The sequence below is a fragment of the Bombyx mandarina genome, chromosome 03 (assembly GCF_030267445.1).
Source record: "Bombyx mandarina strain Sakado chromosome 03, ASM3026744v2".
Lineage (NCBI taxonomy): Eukaryota > Metazoa > Arthropoda > Insecta > Lepidoptera > Bombycidae > Bombyx > Bombyx mandarina.
The window spans coordinates 776,007-801,581 of record NC_143210.1 but is presented as its reverse complement, the minus strand read 5'-3'; positions in this window follow the sequence as shown (position 1 = coordinate 801,581).

The window sequence follows — 25,575 nt, the reverse complement described above, 5'->3', positions numbered from 1 at the left end:
ATAATATAATGCAGTAAAGTTACTTATTAAGATGAAGTTATTTGTTAAGTAAATTTGTTAATATATTCCTCTTAATTCTGTATAATCTATTATATGTATGTATGTGTGTATATATGTATGTATATGTATATGTGATTTTGTATATATGTATTTTTGTATGTATTCATAACTTAATATAAATTTCATTGCACCTACCACTATTTACTCTGCACTACCTTTGGTTGACTGGTAGAGAATGCCTTAGGCATTAAGTCCGCCAATGTAAATTTTACATGAAGTGTTGTAATAAATAAATAAATAAATAAATAAAGTTGTATGTTTTAGGGATTCGATGGTCATGCCTTCAACAAAGAATAGATCTTAATAGTACGTGTTACAAGGCTGGTGTGAAGAATTATCAGTCAATCGCAGACCATATCTAAATGCGAAGACCACCGTTCACGATAATATAGGAAATTCTGGAAGAAAGCCGTTTTCCTTTCGTAAGGACCAGAGCGCACTATACTGACCAATAATGTCGTATTTCCCCTTGGTCATACAAATTCTATACCAAAACTTGCTTTACAGATGCCAGAAAAATAACCTCTCGCGGTCTCCACCCAAAACTTCAAACGCTTTGGCTTTTATAGGACCATTTTAAATTAATTTTGCAATAAACTTACATAGTATATGTGTATGTTTTTGATGTATTTCACTAATTGTTCCTTATTCGTTTTCATCTATCAACTATCCAATTACAGCTATAACACTAATTTACTACAATTATTGACTAGTATGTACATTATTTGCCAAATATCTCTATGCACGTAATAAATGTAATAATATAAATTTCCTGATAAATGAAATTCTGAATTCTTTAACGACAACCCCACATTCGAATGTCGGGGCAATCAACAATTTGGGCATAAACGCACTAATTCTGCCCTTCGGAGGGTCCCTCACTAAAGGGTCACTTATGTGGAACGGCGGACAAAGGACCATTAGCATGAATTACCGAGCTTTGTGCCCGAAAGCACGAGCGCATTGTCTTTTTGATGGACGAGCTGAATACTGTAAATTGAAAACACGTATGTACTTCAGAGAGGGATTTTTAGATTTTAGAAGTAAGTAATCTTGTAGAATTCATGCAAGAAGCTATTCTATGGCAACTATGCAAATCTATATTCCATTTGAATTCCATAATCTTCTGATTTGTTTGTGATACTAATCAATTAATCGATCAATTGACTGAACATTTAGTGAATTCGTCTTACAAACTGTCAAGATGCTACACAGGTCTGTGCAGTTCACAATGGACTTATTTGGAAAAACACTTAACCCTAAGTTTCTTGCCGCTTCCTCTCAATGCTTATAAAGTGGTGAAATTGCTGGTAAAATCACGAGTGAGACGTCTGTGAAGGGAAATATGAAAAAAAAAATTTTTTTGTACATCTAAGCTTAGGATACTGGTGGAAGGTGTAGCATTTTGTTCTTTATTCTCTCGAAAAAGGTGAAAGTTTGGAGATCAGCTGTGCTTATACTTGTTATCTGTAACAACAGTAATACCATAGGATGTACAGATAAATTGCAAGATTGCAGTAAGTACCTGTTTCTAGCTTATTTTTATTATATTCCACCCAAATTTCCGTCCGTTCCGTAAATTATCAATCGCGAATTCAATTCTTACTGACATAAAATTTTACGAACACTTTCCTAGTGAATTTGAATAGTTTATACGCCAGCTGCACTCCTACCAACTACTAAATAAAGTCTTTCTCATAAAATATGAAGCGTCGTTAAACGTCTGACAGTTAAATATAGTGCACAAAAAACCTTCATTAAACCGGTGCACAGGACACGAGAGATTCCTTGCAAATATCCTTCATAAACCAGCATGGAGGTTTCCGAACCATCCCGAATCCTTCCGTCGGCTAAAACCGTAAATAATATTTTACAAAAAAATCTGGCACGTAAAATCGGCGAATCCTTTCCTCGTGAAATTTAGCGCTGGAGCCGACCTGAGGGGTTGGAAAGGGCCTTCGTTACTCCGGAGGGTTGGCCCTTTTGTCCTTTCGCTATAAATACGGTTGTCCGAACCAGTTTTAGACATTATTACGTTTTATATTACGTTATTGCTGTAATTGTGTCAAACGGTATGGCTGTAATTGATGACGCTATACAATTTCGGCCCAAGTAAAGACACTTTGGAGTTTAATACGTTGCTTAAAGTTTCGTTCTATAGATATTCAAACAATAAATCATTTCATTTTGAACTTAAAAAGACTCATAGACTTTTCTGCAAGGTTTAGGTAGCTTGTTTCATCATTTTTAGAGCATGCTTGGGTATACAAGTTTCGCCTCACAGATAGACATCACAACATCAATGCCACCATAATTCTTACGATATGAGGCCGGTATTTCGACTGTGTGGTTCTCCCTCTGCCTTTCAAACAAAACGCATGTAAGTTTAGTGGCAGAAATCGGCTGGATGATGGTAAGAATGTATTTACTTTGAGTATTTATTTGCGTGTTATAAGTTTTTTTTTTCGTAAAAATAAATTATTAATATCCGAGCGATGTGGACTTGCAAAGACCTCGCAAATGACCGATTTTCAGACAAACTGTTCTAGGAAACGTTACTGTTCAACAAGTTTCGACTTTAGGTCATCATTACTATCAGATTACGGACGTCCAGCACTGGACACAAACCCACAACGCCACAATGACCAGCCACTTTAAGCACCATAACCTGTATGGGCTTTCAGGACTTCTCGAAATGTGAATCATAATTATTTCTTTAACGACTCCCAAACATAATAAGGTATCAAACGTTCCGTATCGAAGGGTCAATATATAAACTGTCTTGTTCTTTGAAGCGTCAGTGGCCTAAGCGCTTGGTATGTTCTCGTATTCAATATTACGATTAAACAATCATCGACATTCTATGCTATTTTATCAACCATTGTACAGAGCTTGATGTAAAATAATCAAACCAGTAACATTTACAAACTTCCGAACTAATTGGGTCGCCATCAAATCTCTAATCAATTTATCTCATCTATTAATCCGCCCTCAAAAATAAACGATATCCCGGTTACTATGTGAATGATGCATAGTTTCGTTTCCCCGGGACAAATCCTGAGGGACGATCCGGGGCCGCACCCCGGTGCCGTGTTCCATGTAAATGAGCGGCGTCTTGAGTTCCACCCGGATTACTTTAATACTAAGTGGGCAATTAATTATTGAACAAGTTTATGGAAGAGATCAAGGGTATAGCCACGACGAGCCGCCAGCGCGACCCAACGCTGCCACACTTAGAAGTACACACTGGGAGACCGTAACCGTGATGAACTGGCCAAATTATCTTGAGGGTACCGTTCTAAACACATGTGTTTCTATGATCTGTGGTTCTAAACTATTTTTTTATTGCTTCGATATATGGATGAGCTCACAGCCCACCTGGTGTTATATGGTTACTGGAGCCCATAGACATCTACAACGTAAATGCGCAGCCCACCTTGAGGTATAAGTTCTAAGGTCTCAGTATAGTTACAACGGTTGTCGCGCCCTTCAAACCGAAACGCTTTACTGCTTCACGGCAGAAATAGGCAGAGTGGTGGTATCTACTCGTGCGGACTCACAAGAGGTCCTACCACCAGTAATACAAAATTCTATTTTATTCTATTCTAATTCTAAATCGGATTCCATATCTGCTAGTTTTAGCAAAGTTAGTCTAGGAATCGTTTGAGCACCTCACTGTCTAATCCAGTCGGATGTGACCCGTCTCGAAACCATGTACTTCTCGTTTGACACACGCGTGGTGCTGCTGGGTAATGAGCGCGTTCTGTCATACAAACAAGTTGTAGTTAATGGCTCGACCTCGGCTTCAAGAGTAGTCTTGTTATCTCAATTCGCCCCCGCGTTATGGAGTCGAATGGCTACGTTCCATTTAACACTCCGTGATATTACCATTATTAAACTACTCAAGCTATTCATTGACGGGTTCTCACCACGATTTTCAACATTTTATGTAGTTAGCTGCAAAGCTTCAAATAAATATTTGATGATAATGCTTTTGCCCACATTCGTCGGCTGTTGGTATATTGGCGAAAATTAATTCTTACCATCAAATTTACTCTCTACTATCTATGAAAACGTAGCATCAAGAGCTCGTCGTGGATTCTGCCAACCACTTTGAGATATGGATGGATGTATAGCATTTTATCAAGTGTCGACCCCTTTGGCGTATCTAATGATAGTTTGGCCAGAAATAGGATAAGACGGTATTACCAACCCGTGGGGACACTTCGTAGTCAAGTGGAACGTAGCTAAAGTTGCATAGCAACCGGTCCCTCGCCCTTGTTTGGGCCATCTATTTACATTTAAAATTTAAACCATTAACTGTCTTCTTGCATAGAACCTAACATACAAAATCGCTTGTGGAATATTCATAAAGTAATGGTTTGCCAATGTAACCTTTAAGCTGCAGCAATAGCGGACAGTATCCCATGAGATGGCATCAATTGCATTCAATGACAATACAGTTGTGTTGTCTTCGGGATTGTAGCCGTTATTGCATGAGAAATAAGGGCTAATTTTCCCTGTAGACAGTTAAGCGTCGCCCTTGGCTTACGGAGCAGGTTATAATACCTTAACAGTTTTTAATTTGCTTAGGTGAGCAGACGAGTCACGGCTCATGGGTGAATAGTAGTATCATAGACATTCACAACATGAATGCTACGACCCACATTGAGGCATGAGGTCGTTGTCTCAATTGTATTGCTATCCCACTCTCCGAATCGGCATAACTGCTTCGCGGCAGAAATAGTCAGAATTATGATGCTCCCCGAGCTTCCTCACAAAACGCCCTACCGCCGTAAATGCTGGATCGCAATCGCGGTATGAGAATCAGAGATTGCTCCTGCCCATTTTCCGTAATTCCCACATTCGCCTAACGACAGACCCAGGAAGAGATCGGTGCTATTTTAGACTGACGCCACGCAATCACATAAGCTTAGTAAGTGACCAAACTTTTGCAATGGCACATATTAGTAAAGTCTTCTTATTCCGTTTCTGAACGTCAGTGTCAGCAAGCGACGTCTGCCATGACACCAATTCTCTTTTAAACCCAGCCGCCAAGGGCAACGCACCAATTTTATACTTCTCTTATTTCTTCTTCTCGCTTCGGTTTCCTCAATACTGAGGGTCGTGACCATTTCCTCGTAACAAGAGTTAATTCCGGATCATTCCATGCCATTTGCTCCTGTCTGCCACCGAGTGTAGAGTGTCGTGAACTGTGGTGTCGGGAGTAGTACGAATCTGATCAGTCCAAAGTCTATGGCCTTTACCTCGTGGTCTCCTTCCCAGTCACCATTAGCTTCTCCAAGCTGCCGTTATACTTTCTTGAAATGTGGCCAAAGCATTCCAGAACGCTACGTAGACTGATGGTAGAAACCCTCGTCTTTAACTGGAGCTGTTTATTTAATTGCTTCCAGATCTCTTTCAGATCTAACAAGTAACATGGCAGTTCTTTCGAGTAGTTGTAGCTTGAAGCAAGCTTGTAGCTTCAACAAGAAAGCGCTGAAGGATCTAACATAAGTCATTTGAAGAAACCTCACCCGGATCAGACCACAAAATCTCAACAAAACTAAATCTACTTCGGGGTTTAACTACGGAAAAAAACACCATAATTACGCCCACGTACAAAAACATGGAAAAACACCATAGATGCGTATGCATACATAACTCTAGTTGCTTTACGATTATCTTGCCCTATAAAATAAATGGTTATGTGGAGTCTTCGCCCGCGGGTTTGCCTGACAATTTTTAAACAAAAACATTTTTGTGGGCTTTAACTGTGATATTTTGCAGGTGTATTTGGCTGACCTAACGCTAAATGATCACTGTCGCTCAAAGACATCAGCAATGTCGCTGTCTGTTGGTGAAACTGTTAGTCCAATTAATTAGCCTATCTGAAGACATAAGCATATAGCTCGTCTAATGTAAGGCGGTGTTCGGATCCAATGAACGGAAATAAATGCTCTGAGTCATCTTCGACCAATGGTTGATGGATAAACTAGCGCCTCGGGAGTATCCATCCGCGCAGACTCACGGCACGACTGGAACTGGAATGATGGTATAGAAAGCGTGGTACTAAAATATGATAGCAAGTTAAACAAAGAACATGGACGAACGGATGATGAAGAAATAGAGGCAGTAGCTCGAGGAAGCCAAGGTCAAGTTCAACACTGGCGATGGCGATCTGACCTCAACTCTACCCTTCAGTCACATTTACAGCAGACATATAATCAAAATTTTTATTGGTGGTAGGACGACTTGTGAGTCCGCACGGGCAGGTACCACCACCCTACCTATTTCTGCCGTGAGGCAGTAATGCTTTTCGGTTTGAAGGATGAGGCAGCCGTTGTAACTATAGTGAGGTCTTAGAACTCATATCTCAATGTGGGTGGCGGACATTGTAGATGTCCATGGGCTCCGGTAACCACATAACACCAGGTGGGCTGTGAGCTCGCCCAATAGCTAGGCAATAAAATAAGAAATACACGTTTTAAAATATATCCATCCCGCTCAAACTACGTACAAACAGACTTTTGTACCATTTTAATTTTTATATTAACAATTTAAATGCATAAATTCATCCCACGTCTCCGAGGGCCAGACTCGGTATTATAAATCTCTTTTTCTATTCATTTCGAAAGGGTTACCGGTTTTTGGTAGGGAGCCAACCGCACATGATTGAAGCAGCTTTTTTTTAGTTTGGCATACTTACTGGCATTTTGTAACTTCACTAGAACTGTATTGTTGTACTATATCATAGGATTTTTAATAGAAAAATAATTTTGTTTTTTTTTTATACAAACGTTTGGCAACCTTACCTTTACTTCACATTATCTAAATTAATGTGGACATAACATTAACTAATAAAGAAAGGTTTAAGCCAGACACAAATTTAAAGCGGTGACGTCACGCAGCAATTAATTATTATTCGAAATAATACTTAAAAAAACCAAACACAAAGATGATTTCGGCCTAAAATTTATTCACCTGTTAAATAGGATTAGTTCATTGGAAACCGACCTTTACTGCTATAAGAATAAAGCTTACATACGCTTCTCCCGTTATGCGTTTTCGGGTGCAAGGGGTATTCAAGGACGTGATTACGTCACAGCTCTGCCCCTTTCAGAGAGAGCGAGAACAACAATTCGTGCTCTCTTTCTGTAGTTGGAAAATAAATTACATAGTGGAGTTGATTCAGTTATATCTGTTTAGTGTGATTTCGGTTGAAAAAAATCTACTGCAAAAATTCATAGTTATATGCGTTAATCTTAGAATTGCAACACTCACTTTTGTGTATATAAATTCTTTAAGCTTCTGATGAGACATATATTCACTTTCTTTACTCAATCACTTAAGATCACCCTTTGACGTCAAGAGCAGTTATTGTTATTCTTTAATTCGTACCGCTTACTGAATTTTTTGTTTATGTCAAATGAAATTATATTCGATTACTTGTCAAACAATATATAAATAAACCTACTGTTTATTCTAAACTGTGTAGTAAACAGTCTTCTTTGTTCAAAAATCGTGACTCGGTAATACAGGCGTAATATTTTTTACAAATGTCAAAAGGTTAGCCATCTTTAAAAATAAGTTTCAATTTATAAAATAACTTCTTATTTAAAATGGTTTCTGAGGTATTTTATACATTTCACACGGTGTTTAATACAGACACGGTCATTTTGAACTCAAGTGCCTATGTTTAGAATGTAAAAATGTAGGTAATCTGTGCATAAACTTTAACCTTTTTTTGCAAAAAGTACGATTGACATTCATAGTAACTGGATGTATCATATTTGCTGATATTTGCAGTTAACGTCACTACATTTCGCTCGATTATGATCCTGGCTTTGATAAAATACTAAACAAAGAACCACACAGCCACAGACAGGTCTTTCTAGTTATGGTTATCACAGTCGTTGTCAAGTACGACTTATATTCAGGTCAGGTTGGAAAAAGAAATTAAATAGGTAGTTAATTTAGGTAAATAAGTAAACGGATCATGCCACAGGCTAGAATGTTTTTTTTTTTTTTTTTTTTTTTCCACAGGAGAAAATCGCCGGATCCCCACCCGCACGGCAGGTGGGGTATGTGGGAGTCGAACCTCAATAAAAACTCCTGCCGCTCACAGCCGGCGCCCTACCCCGGACCGGGTGGGAACCCAGTCGGAGTTATTGAGACGGCGGGACAGGGTTTACGCAGAGCACATTACATCCATCCCGCCGTCCCCCAGACGCCGGACCGGCGGCCGCCAGCAACATGACCGCCGGTTCCCTCGGTCGACGGGCCAAGAGCCCGATTGATAGCGCCGCGCTACACCTTCCCCCGGAGCGGTCGGGGGAACGCGACCTACCACGCCGCCCCACGCCTAAGCTCCTCCCCGCACAAAACGGGTGGAGCCCGAAGCTCTTAGGGGGCCGGGTTACGGACGAGACCCCGGTCCCGACCCCCTGCTCGGCGGCGGCGGGTTTCTGCGTAGTGAGGAGAGCTTTGCCTCACTCGCCCCGCCGCCTCCTTCTGCGAGATGGTGCACTCGCAGAAGTCGAGCATAGCCTTCCAGGACTCGTCACCGCCAAGCATCGACGCCACGACGCCAGGCAGCGACAAGTCCGGTCCTATCTTTGCGACCAGGACACGGCGCTGCACCTCCCAAGCGGGGCAGACAGCGAGCGTATGCTCCGCCGTGTCCAGGTCGTGTCCACAATGGTGGCACCTCGTCGTCGGCTCAGCTCCTATCCGGTGCAGATACTTTCCGAAGCATCCGTGCCCAGTCAGCACCTGCACCAGACGGAAGGTGAGGCGTCCTCGGCCACGATTCACCCAGTCATCAAAGACTGGGTAAACCGCCTCAACGGTCCGTAGACCCCACGTGGGGTTGGCCAACCGCCTCGACCACGAAGGCTAGAATGTGCGCTATTTATGAGCGGTAATTTTGAAAGATTTTTCCTAAATTGCTTTCATGTTACGTCGCAGGTAAAATTTATTGTAATGGAAATTCAAAGGAATATAATTTGGAGACATTGTTAGGCTATTAGCGTGTGTCAGTTGCTTAACATATTACGAAAGAAACATGTCATTTTCACGTTTACCCAATACATTTTTAAGGTGTAAGCATATATTATCTCACTAGACTTGTGGAAAAACACAGAGCTATAAGCTGCTAATTTTAGGCGTGATTAGCCAATGTTTTAAACGTGTAGTGTTTAATCAACCTATGCAAGTGTAGTGTTTGCTCACGCGGCCCGCACTCACTTAAAATACTTCCAAATTATTCAATCCCGTTTTTGCAGGATAGCCGTCGGAGCCCCGTGGTTCGTCAGGAACGTCGACCTCCATGACGACCTGGACTTAGAGTCCATCAGTAAGTATCTACAGCGGAACGACACGGGAACCCTCCCATCGTGGCCGCCGGTAACTACATTCCCGATCCTGCGGACAGCAATGGAAACCAATTTCTAATGGAAAGCAGTCGACGTCGCCCAAAACACGTCATCTCGGATCCTCCCGATCCACTAACGGTGCTTCTAGGTACTTCAAACACCGGTCACCGTTCTCGTCGAACCCGTCGTTTGCGACGAAGGGCTCAACGAGTAAATTAACTCTCAGACACAGCCCACTGAGTTTCTCGCCGGATCTTCTCAGTGGGTCGCGATTCCGATCCGGTGGTAGATTCTGCGAAGCACGACTCTTGCTAGGGTTCGTGTTAGCATCGTCGTCAGGTTTGAGCCCCGTGAGCTCACCTACTAGTTACGGTTACGCTGGAATAGCCGCTCCAGGCTTAGGTAGGAAAAAAAAAAGTTTAATCAGACTAAACTTCAAACTACCTAACAATATTTTTGTGTCAGTATTGAGTAGGAATGACGGCTGTTTAACATAATATTATATTACCAGTAATAATATTATATATATTTTATTACTGGTGATAGGACCTCTTGTGAGTCCGCACGGGTATGTACCACCACCCTGCCTATTTTTGCCGTGAAGTAGTAATGCGTTTCGGTTTGAAGGGTGGGGTAGTCGTTGTAACTGTACTTGAGATCTTAGAACTTATATCTCAAGGTGGGTGACGCATTTACGTCGTAGACGTCTATGGGCTCCAGTAACCACTTAACACCAGGTGGGCTGTGAGCTCGTACACACATCAAGGCAATAAAACAAAAAAAAACTATATAGTTATGTACACTTACTACCAGACTGTTAGCTACCGTTTTGAAACATAAATACGTTTTACGCAGTTGAGCATAATTATTTTCGTTATACCTAATATCTATGTAACTGAAGGCACAATAGCTTAGCGAGAGTGTTTGTCAAGACTGGATACTCCTCCGTGCTGGTTAATTTCCAGAACCGGTTACAAAATTGATGTAAACATCAACTTTCACAGTGGTCCAATCAATTGTGGCGTTCGGGTGTCTCCGGCTAGCCTCGGCTTCGTTCGGCACAGCTGACGGTAGCTGTTGCTATGTGCACTTGTACCGCACTAAAAAGGACACAATATTGATCAGTCTCCTTACAATCATTTATTCTTTTAATGTGATTTTTTTACGTCAACACTATGCTCAGACGATGTTATGGCCGATTTAGTGCTAATTAGGTCAAAAAATTATTACTTCAGTATATTTACAGTATAACTATATCGTTAACGGAACAATGAATCTAATTAAAAAACTTTCATAAAAATCTAAATATTATCATATAGAACATGTCACTTAACGTAAAACGTGTTTCCCAGGACAAAGAAATGTATAAATAGAATTGAAACGTCCAGAAAACTCGCCAGTACGGGCCGCCGGGCCTACGTGACCAAAGCAGTGTTCAACACAGCCAAACAAAACCTCTTACCTTACGCACACAAACACACGAGCGCGGTTAAAACTCGTCTCGATTCGAAAACGATTTATCCGACATCGACCTTCACAAAGAAATGTGCACATCCTTCGCTCTTAGCACTCTAAGAATAAGGTTGATTATAATTTTGGTACTTCAAAGGCGTTTGTGATTTTTGGTCGCTTCGAATCGGCACGGCTCGGTTGCGCTAGTGCATTTTACTATACGTATAGATACGCGGATCGCAAACAGTTTTTATTTACTTTACTGTAATTTTCAAATCAAATAAATAGGTAGTAGTACCGTGTGGTTACTGAACATGGTTGTAATTAGGAAAGTATCCACTGTGATTCGTTCACAGAGACAGAATAAAAACAGCAAAACCATATTAAGTCCAATAAATATGTGTTATCGACGTGTAAGTACACGAAGCGCGTCTTATCGGCATCCGTGATCACTGCCTTTACAACCTTTCACGAAAAATACAATGTACCTGCAATCTCGTAATTAACCTGATTAGTTTTTGTAGAATCATATCTATCTCTAGGTAGGTACTAACATAAGTACTTACTTACTTACCTAATTACTGTTTAGTGATTTTTGGTTTTATATTAATGCCTACGTTGCTTCAAAATATGTCAAAGTTTTCTTAGATTACTTTTTAGTGTATACCTAGGTGAATAATACCGTGGCCCATTCGATATTAAGCTATAACCGAAGCCGATGGACATCAGATCTTAGTCTCGATTGTATAGTATAATCGCTGTCTTGCCCTTGAAACCGAAGTGCAATACTGCTTCGCAGCAGAATAAGGCAGGAAGCCTTTGTCTTCCCGGATTCACAATTTTTTTAGGAGGGGAGCGTTGTGTTCTCCCAGAGGTCTTTCCAGTTTCACCAGGGCAATGGATTCACAATACACCCTACAACTGCCCTGGTATAATACTCAGAGAGCACTCACTGTACCATACCCACGGGAAGAGATGAGAGAGTGGTGCCCTTCTCATATATGACTGTGGGAAATGTTAATAGATTCATGGAAGAAGATCTCTGCGAATTAATTACTACTGCTAATAGTAAAACCATAGAGCAGGTTAAAGACAGCTTGATACATTAGATTGAAATCTCAACAGAATAACAGACTGAAAAGTCGAGATCTCATTTAACAAACAAGAAAAAAAGGAATACCTATTTTATTCCTGAGCATTTAATTACGATCAAAGTGAAATAAAGAAGACTGTACTAATTCATCCAAACTCCCAGTAGTACTAGCGAGTGGTCCATAAAGACAAAAAAAAACGTTTAAAGGCTAAGACTTTTTGATGAATGTCATCGGAGACCGAAAAAAGACGCGACGCCATTTTGAATTAGATTTTGAAACATAAAAAAATGATTTATTTTTTTACAAAATTACGTAACTTTTGTATTTTGTCATCCGAATGTGACCTTAAATGTATCAAATTCAGGGGTTGTAAAACATAGGTGAAAGTTCCATCGTCCTAGAAAAAGGTTGTCGCTCTATGCGCGAAGAGCTCAAACACCGGTTGGCAACAGGCGATAGAACTATAGTATTGCACAGGAATACAGATTTTAAATCTAAGGCAACAGGTTCTATAATAGCATGCAGGATGGTAGGCGATGGAATGAAAACAGTACATAGAAACGTCGACCTTAAACCGTCGCGGTAAGTTCCATAATAGACAAATTCATTTATTGTTATTGATCGCGAAAAAGTAACGCACTTACTAAACTATAGATGCTATTTCAATAATTGGTTCGGGTTTTTAGTGAGCTATATTTCGTACGTGGTAAAGTTGAAATTCAAATGATGGTTTTCATTAATTTTTTTGCTCGATCCCACCACAGACCGTTCTTTGTGATGACACAACAAAGAAATTGCTAAAAAATTGATGGGCTACCATGTTAACTGATGTGTTAATTGGATTTTAATTGTGTGTGCACAGTTGTTAGCAGATTCACATTTGTTTCGATGCTCTATTTGGACATACGTGCTCAAGGCTCGCTTGCTGTTAAGTGGTCACGGAAGTCCATAGACATCGCCATTGTGAAAGCCGTCCCGAAATTTGCGAATACTTAAAATCGTTTCACTGTTTTGAGTTTACAACTAAAACTTACAATACGTAGAGCTCACGAGTGTTCACTGATACTTAAATTTTGCTCTTATTTAATGGTACCTATCTAGAGATCGTTATGTTAGAATGATAGATGATTTCATGTCGAATAAAAAAAATTTTTTTGATTTGATTTGATTTGATTTGATTTGACCAAGCCTTTTCATTTTAGGAATTTAAATTTGTGTTTCGATTTGATACTGAAATCTATCCTTCTGAAAACTAAATGCAAGCAAAACCAGATTCATACGCGAGCGTATTATATGTATTCTTTTCTATTACGTTAATTATTCCGAAAAGTCTTATCTATTGCAAAAAACAAAACAATTTGTTTGTCTATAAATGTTTCAAGTTTTTTGTATATCAATGATTTCATCTGATTTTTGACGTTTAATGCATCTTGTATATATATGACGGGGAAAATGATTGTGTTTGCTGTCCGTACATTAGTGGTTGAACGTCATTGTAATCACAATTTTTTACACTAAATATTTCCTTCGGTTTTCGCGATTCATACAAATAATTGAATCCACTAGCTGCAGACGTAGCTGCATGAATGTCTCAGAATACTTTATTTTCAGACGGTATTTATTTTAGAGAGAACTGTAAATAATTGAAATGCCAGAAATCCGTAAGAGTAATTTTAATCGTATGTGTACTAAGGCTAGTTTTATTTATTGCTTACATGGGTCGACGAGCTAACGACCCATCTGTTCTTAAGCGGCTACCGGAGCCCATAGACATCTACAACGTAAATGCCGCTACCTACCTGAGACATGAGTTCTAAGGTCTCAGTACAACGGCTGCCCCGCCCTTCAAACCGAAACATGCTTCACGGCAGAATTAGGCAGAGTGGTGGTACCTACCCGTGCGGACTCACAAGAGGTCCTATTACCAGTAAATAAACAATTCATTTATCCGTACTACCTGGAGCCACTACGGTCATCCACAGTGCGTTTCTAGAGATCTTTTTTGCCACGTACCACCCGGCTATGGAATGAGCTCCCTTCCACGGTGTTTCCCGAGCGCTATGGCATGTCCTTCTTCAAACGAGGCTTGTGGAGAGTATTAAACGGTAGGCAGCGGCTTGGCTCTGCCCCTGGCATTGCTGACGTCCATGAGCGACGGTAACCACTCACCATCAGGCCGTATGTTTGTCGGCCTGTACGGCAATAAAAAAAAAAAATGCGTTTTTCAAGTAGTTATTGCCGTATTGGCTTCGAAACGATCCGATATAGATAGATCTAAGTATGCATATTATATCTATTACATTATGTAATCTATACATGATGTAAGTGCGATTATAAAGTATAAGCAAACACGTGAAAAAATAATAATAATTCGGAAGCCTTCATTGGAAACGAAACACGGGAAAATTCTAACATGAAACGTGCTTGAGACGCGACCGTGACCCACTTAACGGGGCATTCAAGGAAAATTTAAGAAAACAATTGTATATAAACTAGGTCCTATGTACATATGTAGGTATTCCGAAACGTGTGGCCTTCGTTTGGCTGAAGCGGAAATGTTTTATATGGGCTGTGTTAGGACCTTCGGCTACCTTCAGCTATGGTAGGTACCGGTTAGTGTTTTGACTCTGTTGTCATCTAGTGCTTCTATCAAGTGAGTCATCCCATTCTATCACAAGAAAGCTTGGTGCTGGATTTATTCAGTACTTTTGTTAATTTCTTTTGTCTTCCCCAAGCTCAGACCTTCGTAGGGCTCACAAAGATCATAGAGGTCGCGGAGGTAGCCTTTGATTACTGATGCTCCTCGTGTATACTCGTATTTTGTAAATAGTTTGATAATTCCATCGGTCCCCTAATGTCAAGTATTTACGGAATAGGTATTTTGCGGTGGGGCACAAGGCGAGAAAACAATGACCCTAGTGCAGACAGATGATGGAGTCAGGAGCTCAGAGTGCACTCTGATTATAACCCAGTCACCTTGGTCTCTTTGCTATAAATTCACCTTAGTCTTTGAGCAAGAACAGCTACTTCTTTGTTTATGGCCAATTTAATACCAAAACCGGCAGAATGTGTAAAACTACTCCCGAAACACATTCCAATTTAAGCGTTAGCACATGCTATATAAGCGTTGAACTGGTTTTACGACCGGGGGCGCCAGAGGGTGGCAGAAAAAAATAAGAGCACATGACACTTTATCGCGAACGATATTAAGGATTCGTAAGAGCGCCATAAATTTATATGTGCCCTGTCTATTTTAACGCTTGCCATGTAAACTACGTTGTTCTTCAGCGCTCCCTTCCACGAGTATCTTCCACCAAGCGAAGGCTCCCTTTGAATGCACTTGTCTCGGCTTATATCAAACTAGGTTTTGCCCGCGACTTCGTCCGCGTGGAATAGTTCACAAATAAAGCTTTATTTTAGAACAAATTTGGTTAGCATAAAAAACGTTATAGTGGGCCAACCTTAATAGACAGACATATGCTGTCGCGGACTTTTTTTTTAGATCTTTTAATGGGGAACAATTCTCTTATACATTACTTTACCGAAACTTTAACCGTTTCCGCAGCGCACGCAGTGGAAGCTCTCAATAGGGAAAAAATCCCCGATTTGGAAACATTCTTTATTGGTGCTCCACCTGCGTTGGTTTTAGCGTGATGTTAGATAGTCTATAGCCTTCCTCGGTAAATGGGCTATCTAACACTGAAAGAGTTTTTCACATTGGACAACTAGTTCCTGAGATTAGCGCGTTCAAACAACTCTTCAGTTTTATACTATTAGTATAGATTTCTTGAACTTAACTAAGCGCAATTTTCCACAAATGTTGCTACTTTGGCTTTACTGTTTGTTCTAGAACGTTCGAGATGAAAACGAGAAATCGTAGCGCGGCTTAGGAACCACACCCATCAGGTCATTTGGACACCCTTCAGATTTGAGTGCTTAGTTGCGGAAATAGACTGGACATTGGCACTGTCCGTTAACAGATCACTGTTCCATCGGCGGGGCGAAGATGGTTCATTTTTTAAAGTGCCAAAAACATTGTCCTAAACACTTCGTTCTAATTGAAATCTATATATTAAAAAATGAATTGCTGTTCGTTAGTCTCGCTAAAACTCGAGAACGGCTGGACCGATTTGGCTAATTTTGATCTTGAATTACTTGTGGAAGTCCAGAGAAGGTTTAAAAGGTAAATAAATATGAAAATGCTCGGAATTAAATAAAAATAGCAATTTTGTTTTCCCTTTGATATGTCCCCCGTCGGACGGATTCCTTTTGTTTGTTTTAAGTTAATTTAGACAAAAGCTTAGATCTTTTATTTATCGATTGAGGCACTACGAAGTTTGCCGAGTCAACTAGTAGTACCCTTATAAATTTATACTTGGCAGCCCTACGCAGCTAATACATTAGCGATCAGTTTTATATGAATAAGCTATGTAGTATTTCATTTAAAAATAGTTGTTTTATTTACACAGTCAAAGATAAGTTAAAATAAACCAAACGTTAAACTTTAACTATTACCTGCACAAGCTCAAACCTGCTAGACGTCAACAAATCTGCTATAATAAAAACCTACATCGCCAAAATACACTCCCCAGGGGACCTTGGGAACAGCTGATATAAGTATTAACACCCCAAATTAAAATCGCCAAAGGAATATAGTCTTTTATACACCGGGATAAAGTTCAGCTCCAATTTTATAGCCCATTGAGGGAGTTCATGACACGCAAATATGGTATTTAGTTTCATAACAGTAAGACCGATAATTCCTTGAAATTATTCTAAAGGGAGTTTATTAGTCAGCTGCGTGGATCTATAATTTTGTATTAAGGAGAATTAACCTTTCAAGTCATAGATTTTGAGGTTAAAATTGCTTGTATCGATTTATAGGGTAGGATTTTATCAGCTGAGTTCAGCTGAATACGTAATATTAATATTGTGAACTGCACTATGGATGATGCTTTGGGGAACGTTCGAGTTACGTATTTTGGGGTAGACAGAGCAAAAAATACATTCCAGACCATTGATTAAAGATGGTATTCTAACGAGAAGATTAATAATGTTAATTATAATTATCTATCTATAGATCAGAAACAATGTGCACCTGTGATCCCTTGTTTTCAAATTGTCGTATTTAGTGAAATACGTTTCATTCTAAGCCACACAGAAATTCCAAGACTTAGGTTAATTCAATCTACATTTATTTTCTTACCCGTCATTGTTAAGGGAAAGTAAAAAACCCAATATTTTAGATTAATTTGACCCTATGATCCTGTGATCAAGGACTTTTACTGATAACATTATACTACGAAGAAGAGGTCGACCGAAGAAGACATGGATGGAGTGTGTGAATGACTATATGAGAGAGAGAGAGGAGTGAGTGTTGAGATGGCAGCTGAGAATGGAAGAGAAAAATTAGATGTGCCGACTCCACCTAGGTGGATAAGGTGGAGACAAAACAAGAAGATTATATACCAGATCGTTTTCATGTGTAATCGATCATTTTATAATCGATTTTAATGATATTTCGATAGTAGTTGAACAGGAATTGAAGGTGTAGACAGGTATTTTTAACAGGACAGGTATTTTTAAGAAGGAATTCTGTCTCCGCATCGGTATTAGACTTCGATATGGTGAAGAGTACGTTATATCTCCATGGGTCGAACAGTACTCACGCAGGGCCAATTGGAATGTGTGTTGAAAAAAACATAGTAAAAAAAGGAATTCTCTTTCATCGTTTAGCTCCTGTCGTCAGAGTGAGATAAGGCATGTACCAATTCTTAAATATTACAAAACTGGCACGCTAAAATAAATTTTGGAATCGGGTATTTTGGTTTTTAGTGACGCCCCAACAAACAAACACGCAAAAAGCGGAGAAAACATTAAAATCGATCACTTTGGATCAGATGGCGTCATAACTCGTATTTTTGTTAAATTAATAAGGAGCACAATACAAGTATAATATACAAGCGGCCCGCTCCGGCTCCGCTCGGGTCTTTAACAAAAATTTCAACAATATTTGACGCTGTTTTATTTTTTTAAATAAAATAACACTTATTGCGGCATAACTACAATAGTTACACATATTATGCCGTCGCGACACTTTTTGTAAATAATAATGTGTTCTACAAAGTCGTAGTACATTATTTTATTCTATCATCAATAGTTTTTGCAGGGTACGCGATGTAAAGAATATTTTAGGTAATTTTTTTACACCTTGGGTTACATTATTGGAGTTTTAGTAAGGATCCCTAATTGTTTTCAAAATATATTATATATTTCAAAATATAGCCGACATAGACATGGGAATAGTGTAGGTTCAATAGTTTCGGAGCCTATTCAATACAAACAAACAAACAAATTATTCCTCTTTATAATATTAGTATTAGGTGTCCATGTATCCGCTAGAAACAATTTCGAACTCTAGAATAGTTCTACAAACACAAACCTACCCTTATACACGCGGGGTATCAAAAACAACCCCGACGAAAGCGCACGTCTGACATTAATTGACACTTGGAGTGCTTCCCTCCTGAGGGTAAGGGACGAGAATGCCTTTTCGCACACACTTGTCGGGTATACGGTGAAAATTTTACATATTATTAACGATTCCACTTCAAAGCTACTCAGAGGAGCTTATGAAAGTTGACAGCTTTCTATTGCTTACATTCGATAATTGATTTAATTAGATTGACATATTGCAGGCGAGTACTTAGAGCGCTTACTGAATTTCACGCCAGATCTTCTCAGCGGGTCGCGATTCCGATCCTGTGGTAGATTCTGCGAGCACTGCTCTAGCTAGGGATAGTGTTAGCAAATATCTCAGGTTGAGCCCGTGAGCTAACCTACCAGTCTGGGGGCAGCTGGAATAGCTTCGTAGGCTATCAACGAATAGGTAGGGGAAAACCCCAGAGAGCTGGAAACGTTAATGCACCATCTTGAGTCGTGAGGTCGAAGAAGCTGTGATTGCCGTTGATCTCTCTAATCTAGAATTAGATTACTTACCGCAGTACGGTGGAATCATCGTACTAAGTCATCGTAGAAATCATCGTGGCCTAAAGGATAAGACGTCCGATGCATTCGTGTTGAGCGATGCACCGGTGTTCGAATCCCGCAGGCGGGTACCAATTTTTCTAATGAAATACGTACTCAACAAACTTTTGTTTTGCTTGAAATAATGCAGCGTGAGTTGTATCTCAATAAAAAAAATATTAATTCACCTATAAAACTAGGTTTATTAGTTTGTTTTCAATAATTCAAGGACTAGTTTCAGTGAGGAATTTCTCAACCCGTATATTTTTGTATCACGCATCTTAATGTAGCCAATTATAAGCTTATATTCCGGCAGATGGGTTGTGACCTCGCTCTGTGTAGTCTTCAATTTTTCAATTATAAACAGGAGGTCCATTCCAGTTAACAGCCTCAAAGAGATACTTCCAAAATATACGTAATAAAACCAAAGACAGATAATAATATTGGCCTTTGTATTTACAGTGTTAAGGGGGAAAATCGCTTGCCACAAAACGGAATCATGTTTGTAGAAACTTGTATGTTTTTCGGATTTTCTATACTACAGTGCGATGCGATGAGATGTCTGTGCTACAAATGATATCAATATTTATATTCGTTACAAGTATTGCCTTGAATCAATCATATTAATAACATAATTAAGAGTGTATGCATGTAATCTGAGTAGCATTTCATTTATAATTCCTAACGCCACTAATAGCTCGTGAGCATTCGTGAGTACATCTCAAACCATCTAGTAAGTGTAAAGCACCATTAATTTATTGAAATATAATCAATCGTTCCTTAGTATATTTGTACTGTATAAAAACATAAAGTTTCTATATCTTTTCGTTCAGTAACCATTCATTAAATTGTTTTGAAGCGTGGTCCAGTCGTTGTCAGCCCTGCAAGAAGGGGTTCTGTCAATGTAACAGAGATTACTTAAAGCACACCCAAAGCTACCACACAAAAAAAAACAAAAATCTATTGACAGACATTGATCTGGAATAGCTAACGACCTAACTGCTTTGTCTTTTCTTATTTAACATAACAATATGTACATACATATTATATCCTCCACAATTAACGAAGCATCGCGCTGAGCTAGCTTCGCCCTGAACTGTACGGCTAGCCTAACAGTAATGGAGATTGGACAGAGCGAGGCAGAGCTATATGCGGAAAAGAGATAGCCGCTGATGAAATTCATGAAGTAACTTAGATGTGACGAAATTCTTTAGGGCATCTCCTTTATATTATTTTGTCCTAGATGAGAAGACGAGTTTACAGCCCATCTGCTCTTAAGCGTTAATTCCAGGTCGAGGTCTCCAATTGCGTTAATATAAAGGTTACCTTCAGTTCGAAACTGTTTTTTTTATGATTGAATGATTACTGGTGGCCTGGAGGTTTTTCCAGTTACACCAGAACAGGTGGGCGAGCAAAGGTTCAGCCAGGTGTGGTGGGATTTGCTAACAACTGCTTGAGTGCCTCCGAAGGAGACCTAACAGCTCAAGAGCTGCTGCTTCACGATTGAATCTACTACCGGATCGGAATCGCGACCCGCTGAGAAGATCCGGCGAGAAACTCAGCGAGTTGATGCATGGGTTAGGTTGCATGCTGACCTCTTTGTCGAGTTCGACGAGTACGGTTACCGGGGTCCCTAAGCCTGGTCCTAGTGTTAGAGCTGAAGGCGTCTAATACAATGGTTAGTTTGAAACTCCTGATTGTTTTGCGGTAGAAAGACTAGACAGCAGTACCAACCTTATTATATTTTTTGAATGTTTCAAGTACTTTATAGTAGTACTTAATAACAAAAGTAGTTTTAATCGGGCAATGATAAGGTTCTTGATACATAGTAACAGATAAGGCAGTCATTGTGTAAATAAGTGTAATCACCTCTGTCACCCCTGCTTCACGTGGTCATGATGATAAAATATGTTCAGTGGAGTAAGTTAAATAACAAAACATTCTAAAGGGTAGTAAGTGACGAGCTGTGTTGATTATATCGAGGGGCGAAAGGCTAAGTATTTGGCTTAAGCGACATTTCGCCCAATATGCGCCATTTATCTTTGTAAATAAAGGTGTGTTTTATCTGGTATTAGAATCAACAGTTCAATGTTTTTAATTGAGCTTCGATTATGTTTACCACATTCAAATACTTAGCTGAAAAAGTTTTCTTGTCATGATATTTTTTCAAAATTTTTAACTTTAAATGGTTCTTATGTAACGTCGCAAAAATGTAGCTTTGACCAATTAATTAGCTTTTCACCCGTCGATATGATAGCTTTTCAGCCCTCAGTGACCATTTGTGTAAAAAAACTGTTTTTTATTATTATAATATTCAATCAAATAAATCAAACGCGTCAAACAGATCTCATGACGTCATATGTGGCTAGTCGTTGTCTATTTGCGTATAAGTATTGTCATCATTACCACCGGATCGGGGCACCAGCCCATGTGTTCTGAAAATACACTCTATAAATAAATAATTTTCGTTATTATCTTCCAGCTTAAATCCATGAATAATATTATACAATGTAGACGCGCCATATCATTGACAAATCATTAAAAACAAATTAATCCATCTAGCTTTATCAAAATGTTAACATTTAATTGACGATTAAATCCGTTATAAAACCAAATTCTGTATCAGCATTATTGTTTGAATAGATCGATGTTTCATAAAAAAATATCGAATAAAAATTTTGTCAGGCGAAAATATTTCTAATTAGGTTTAATGTACGTACTATAGTAGTAATATAGTTATAGTTTTTAGAAAGAAAGGACGGCATAAAAACGTTAGGAAGATGAAATAAAGAGTCCATATTGACTATATTGGAGTCGAATAGCCAATAATAGAGAGTATTGGGAATCTTTAGAGGAGGCCTTTGTCGAAAGACTAGCTGAAAACCAAATGACTACTTGATTATAAGTTAAGTTAAAACATATTGTCCATTAACTGTGCTTTTAGGTAAGCACCGGTCACCGTCCTCGTCGAACCCGTCGCTTGCGACGAAGGATTCGACGAGCGAACTAACCCATAGACACAGCCCACTGAGTTTCTCGCCGAATCTTCTCAGTCGGTCGCGTTTCCGATCCGGTGGTAGATTCTGCGAAGCACGGCTCTTGCTAGGGCCAGTATTAGCAACACTCCCGGTTAGAGCCCCGTGAGCTCACGAGTCAAGGAGCCCACGAGTCAAGGAGAAGCTGAAATAACCTCTCAAGGCTATCAGCATAGGTGAGAGAAAAAAAGTTTTATTTATTTATTTTTTATAGATTTCTGTCCTCATTAATGTAAGCTAAGGACTGTTGTCATTAAACACTGATATAGAAAATAATTGTAACCTGACTGAATTTAATACAGATATGTAATCTCACTTGTTAGAGTTATGTGCTTTATCAATAACTTTAACTAAACTGGCAACTTTATGCTACTGTTAGTGCCATATTTTATACATACACGTAGGAGAAAAAACCATTTGAATATCGATTTTCATTCGCAAACCTGGACTCCTCCTGTCATCATTTCTTTCCAGCGTTAAAAGACATTTCCTTCTCCTAACGAAGTTTGAAGAGAGTCTCTGTGATATGCGCTGACTTAACTGTGACCTCTGCTGACGTTTACAAGTGGCCGTGACCACACTATTAACTATTAAGTGAGCCTTATGCTATCGTCCGTTATAACAATTAGTAAAGCTAAAACATGAACGTTTTAGTTAGGGTTCATCAAATTTGCAAAATCTACGAATCGACGAAAATTAAGTGGATACAGTAGAATTGCTGCTATGGAGGGATCGTCGTGGAATGGAGGGTGTCGCGTGAACCGGGGTCACACACTTGTGACTTCTGAGTAGCTGTATAAATGGTCTATCGTTGTTAAGATTGTCTGGTCGAAAACGTTCCAGTGAAATTATACATTTCTTCCACCCTCAAAAATCCCTCCTTCAACAAACATTAATAAAATTAATGAGTAATTAATATTAAACTGATATTAATGGCGGTAAACGCGAAAAATATTACATCACAATTAATTATCTCGGGCGGCTAACGGAGACGACCTCAAAGAAACGCAATCGCGCGTCCCGCTGTGTTTAATTAAGGCATAAAAATGCAAATTTTCCTAGAGCCACCCCTCGACCTCCAAAGTTGAGGCTTGCTACGGATCGGTGTTGACAGACCCATGAATTTACTAGAAAAAAAATTATAATATGATTTTTCTGGTAACCTAATTTGTGATGATTTATTTTCAATTAAGTTCTTGCTCAGGGACGTAATCGTCATATCATATAAGCTGTGTAACCGGAAACAAACCATTTAGATCTGTTTTTTTATTAGCACATCAGTTTTCTCAGTTCAGGGATGCGAGCTACAATTTAACTGATAAAAATAAATAATTTATTAAACGTATACTTGTTAGGAACAGCGATTACGGTGCTGTTCGTAATTCAATTCGTCGTGATACGCGACTGCGCGGGCCTTTAGATCCCGCAGGTATGTATCAAATGTACCAATTCAACGTTGTCTCGACACGAATTAATATTACGGCCCCGCGTCTTCATTCTCGGGAATAGCAGCAGTAATGCGTTTCGGTTTGAAGGGTGGGGCAGCCGTTGTAACTATACTGAGACCTTAGAACTTATATCTCAAGGTGAGTGGCGCATTTACGTTGTGGATGTCTATGGGCTCCAGTAACAACTTAACATTTAGTGGGAACAGAAGGGCTGTGAGCTCGTCCACCTATCAAAGCAATAAAAAAAAATAAAAAAAAAAAATAGCTCTCTCACACCCTGTATATATAGCATACAGGATGTAGCAACAAAAAACAAATATATTAAAAAATCACTATAAGACTTAACTAGGTTCAATAATATCCAACAAAAGAGAACGCTTGAAGGCTAGTCACTCATCGGAAATCGCAGTGAAATCTTCCATAATTGCGACACTCCGACGACGCCCAATTTAAAAAGAAACTACGAGGAATTTTCACCAAAAAACGTACTTTCCAAATTGAAAATTGTTTTTCACTCTATGTCCCAAATATATTTGGTGGTTTTGTGATAATAATAGATTCGCTTGAGGAAAATGAATATATGTCGTACTCTTCTTGATATATGTCCGGACTTGTTGAGATAATTATGTTTGGAAGGTAGACGAGCCTATCTTCGCTCTGGGACACTAACAATCCGAAATGCAGAGCCAAACGTCTTTCTTTCTTTAAGGCCCATGTTAGGTGGTTCACAAAAGACTTAGACAATATGGCATTAGTACCTAAGCCCCGTCTAAAACAGGTCGATATATTGAATATCGGCTGGTCTAATCAACCTGTGTGGGCTTCACTATCCAAACTTTCCAGTAACTCCGCAAAATTCAGTTTATAGTTATTTTTTAATACATATTTATTTCTTTCGTCGAAGAAGTGGTGTGTGAGAGAATTTGAAAACCGGTGCGGTGGCGATACGAAAACATTGTATATATTTTCCATTTGGCCACGTCCACCAGTGTCTTAGACCGTCTGCAAGAGCCCCGGCAGCAGGACAAAAAGGGAAAGAGTCCCTTGAAGAAAAGGTACTCGTGATACCATTAGGCTGACGTGGCGGTGATAGTCACCGTTTCACACGGATTATGTAATTTATAAAGTAAAGGTGAGTGACCAGTTAGGTAAGACACGTTGTTTAACTCCCCGATAGCAAGCAGATAAGATTAGCAACTGATTTATTGGATTTACTTCAAGATAAAAAAACTCGTCAACGATATTTTATTTTTACTAGATGATTTTGTTTATAGCGCTTTACAAAGGAGTCACACATACTATTATTAACGGGTTCTTAGGATTTAACCCACAGACACAGCCCACTGTGGTTCTCGCCGGATTTTCTCAGTGGGTCGCGTTTCCGATCCAATGGTAGATTCTGCGAAGCATTGCTCTAGCTAGGGCCAGTGTTGGCAACACTCCGGTTTGAGCCCTGAGAGCTCAACTATACGCTAGGGTAACGCTGATATAGTCTCTTAAGGCTATCAGCATAGGTAGGAAAAAAAACAGGATTTTGACTGTAATAAATTCCAGATATTTTTACGTGTTTCAAGCGCCAATATCACGGGTACCTAATACTATGGCGTCTCCTATAAGTCCAGCAATCCTTTTGTGTCCTCAGCCCATAAAAATCAATTATACCGTATCGTCAGATATTTCGAACATCTCTCGTGTTCACCGGCGATCGTATTGTGTAACGTATATATACATAGCACGCTCGTGTTAAATAAGAACATTAACGAAAAGCATACGTGACCGTCGACTTGCATCCCGGTGCATTAAACTCTGCGATAAGATAAAGTTAACGAGGTGAAGTCACGAAAAAACATTATGTTTACTGAAAAACTATAACGCAGTATTGTTGTGGTTTAAATATTTTTTTTGGGTTGTACTTGGATAGATTAATTCACGACCCTTTTTTTTATTGCCCTTGTAGGCAGACGAGCATACGGCCCACCTGATGGTGAGTGGTTACCGTCACTCATGGACTTCAGCAATGCCAGGGGCAGAGCCAAGCCGCTGCCTTTAAGAGGAAATGCTGGTTGCGTTTAGTCCACTTAAA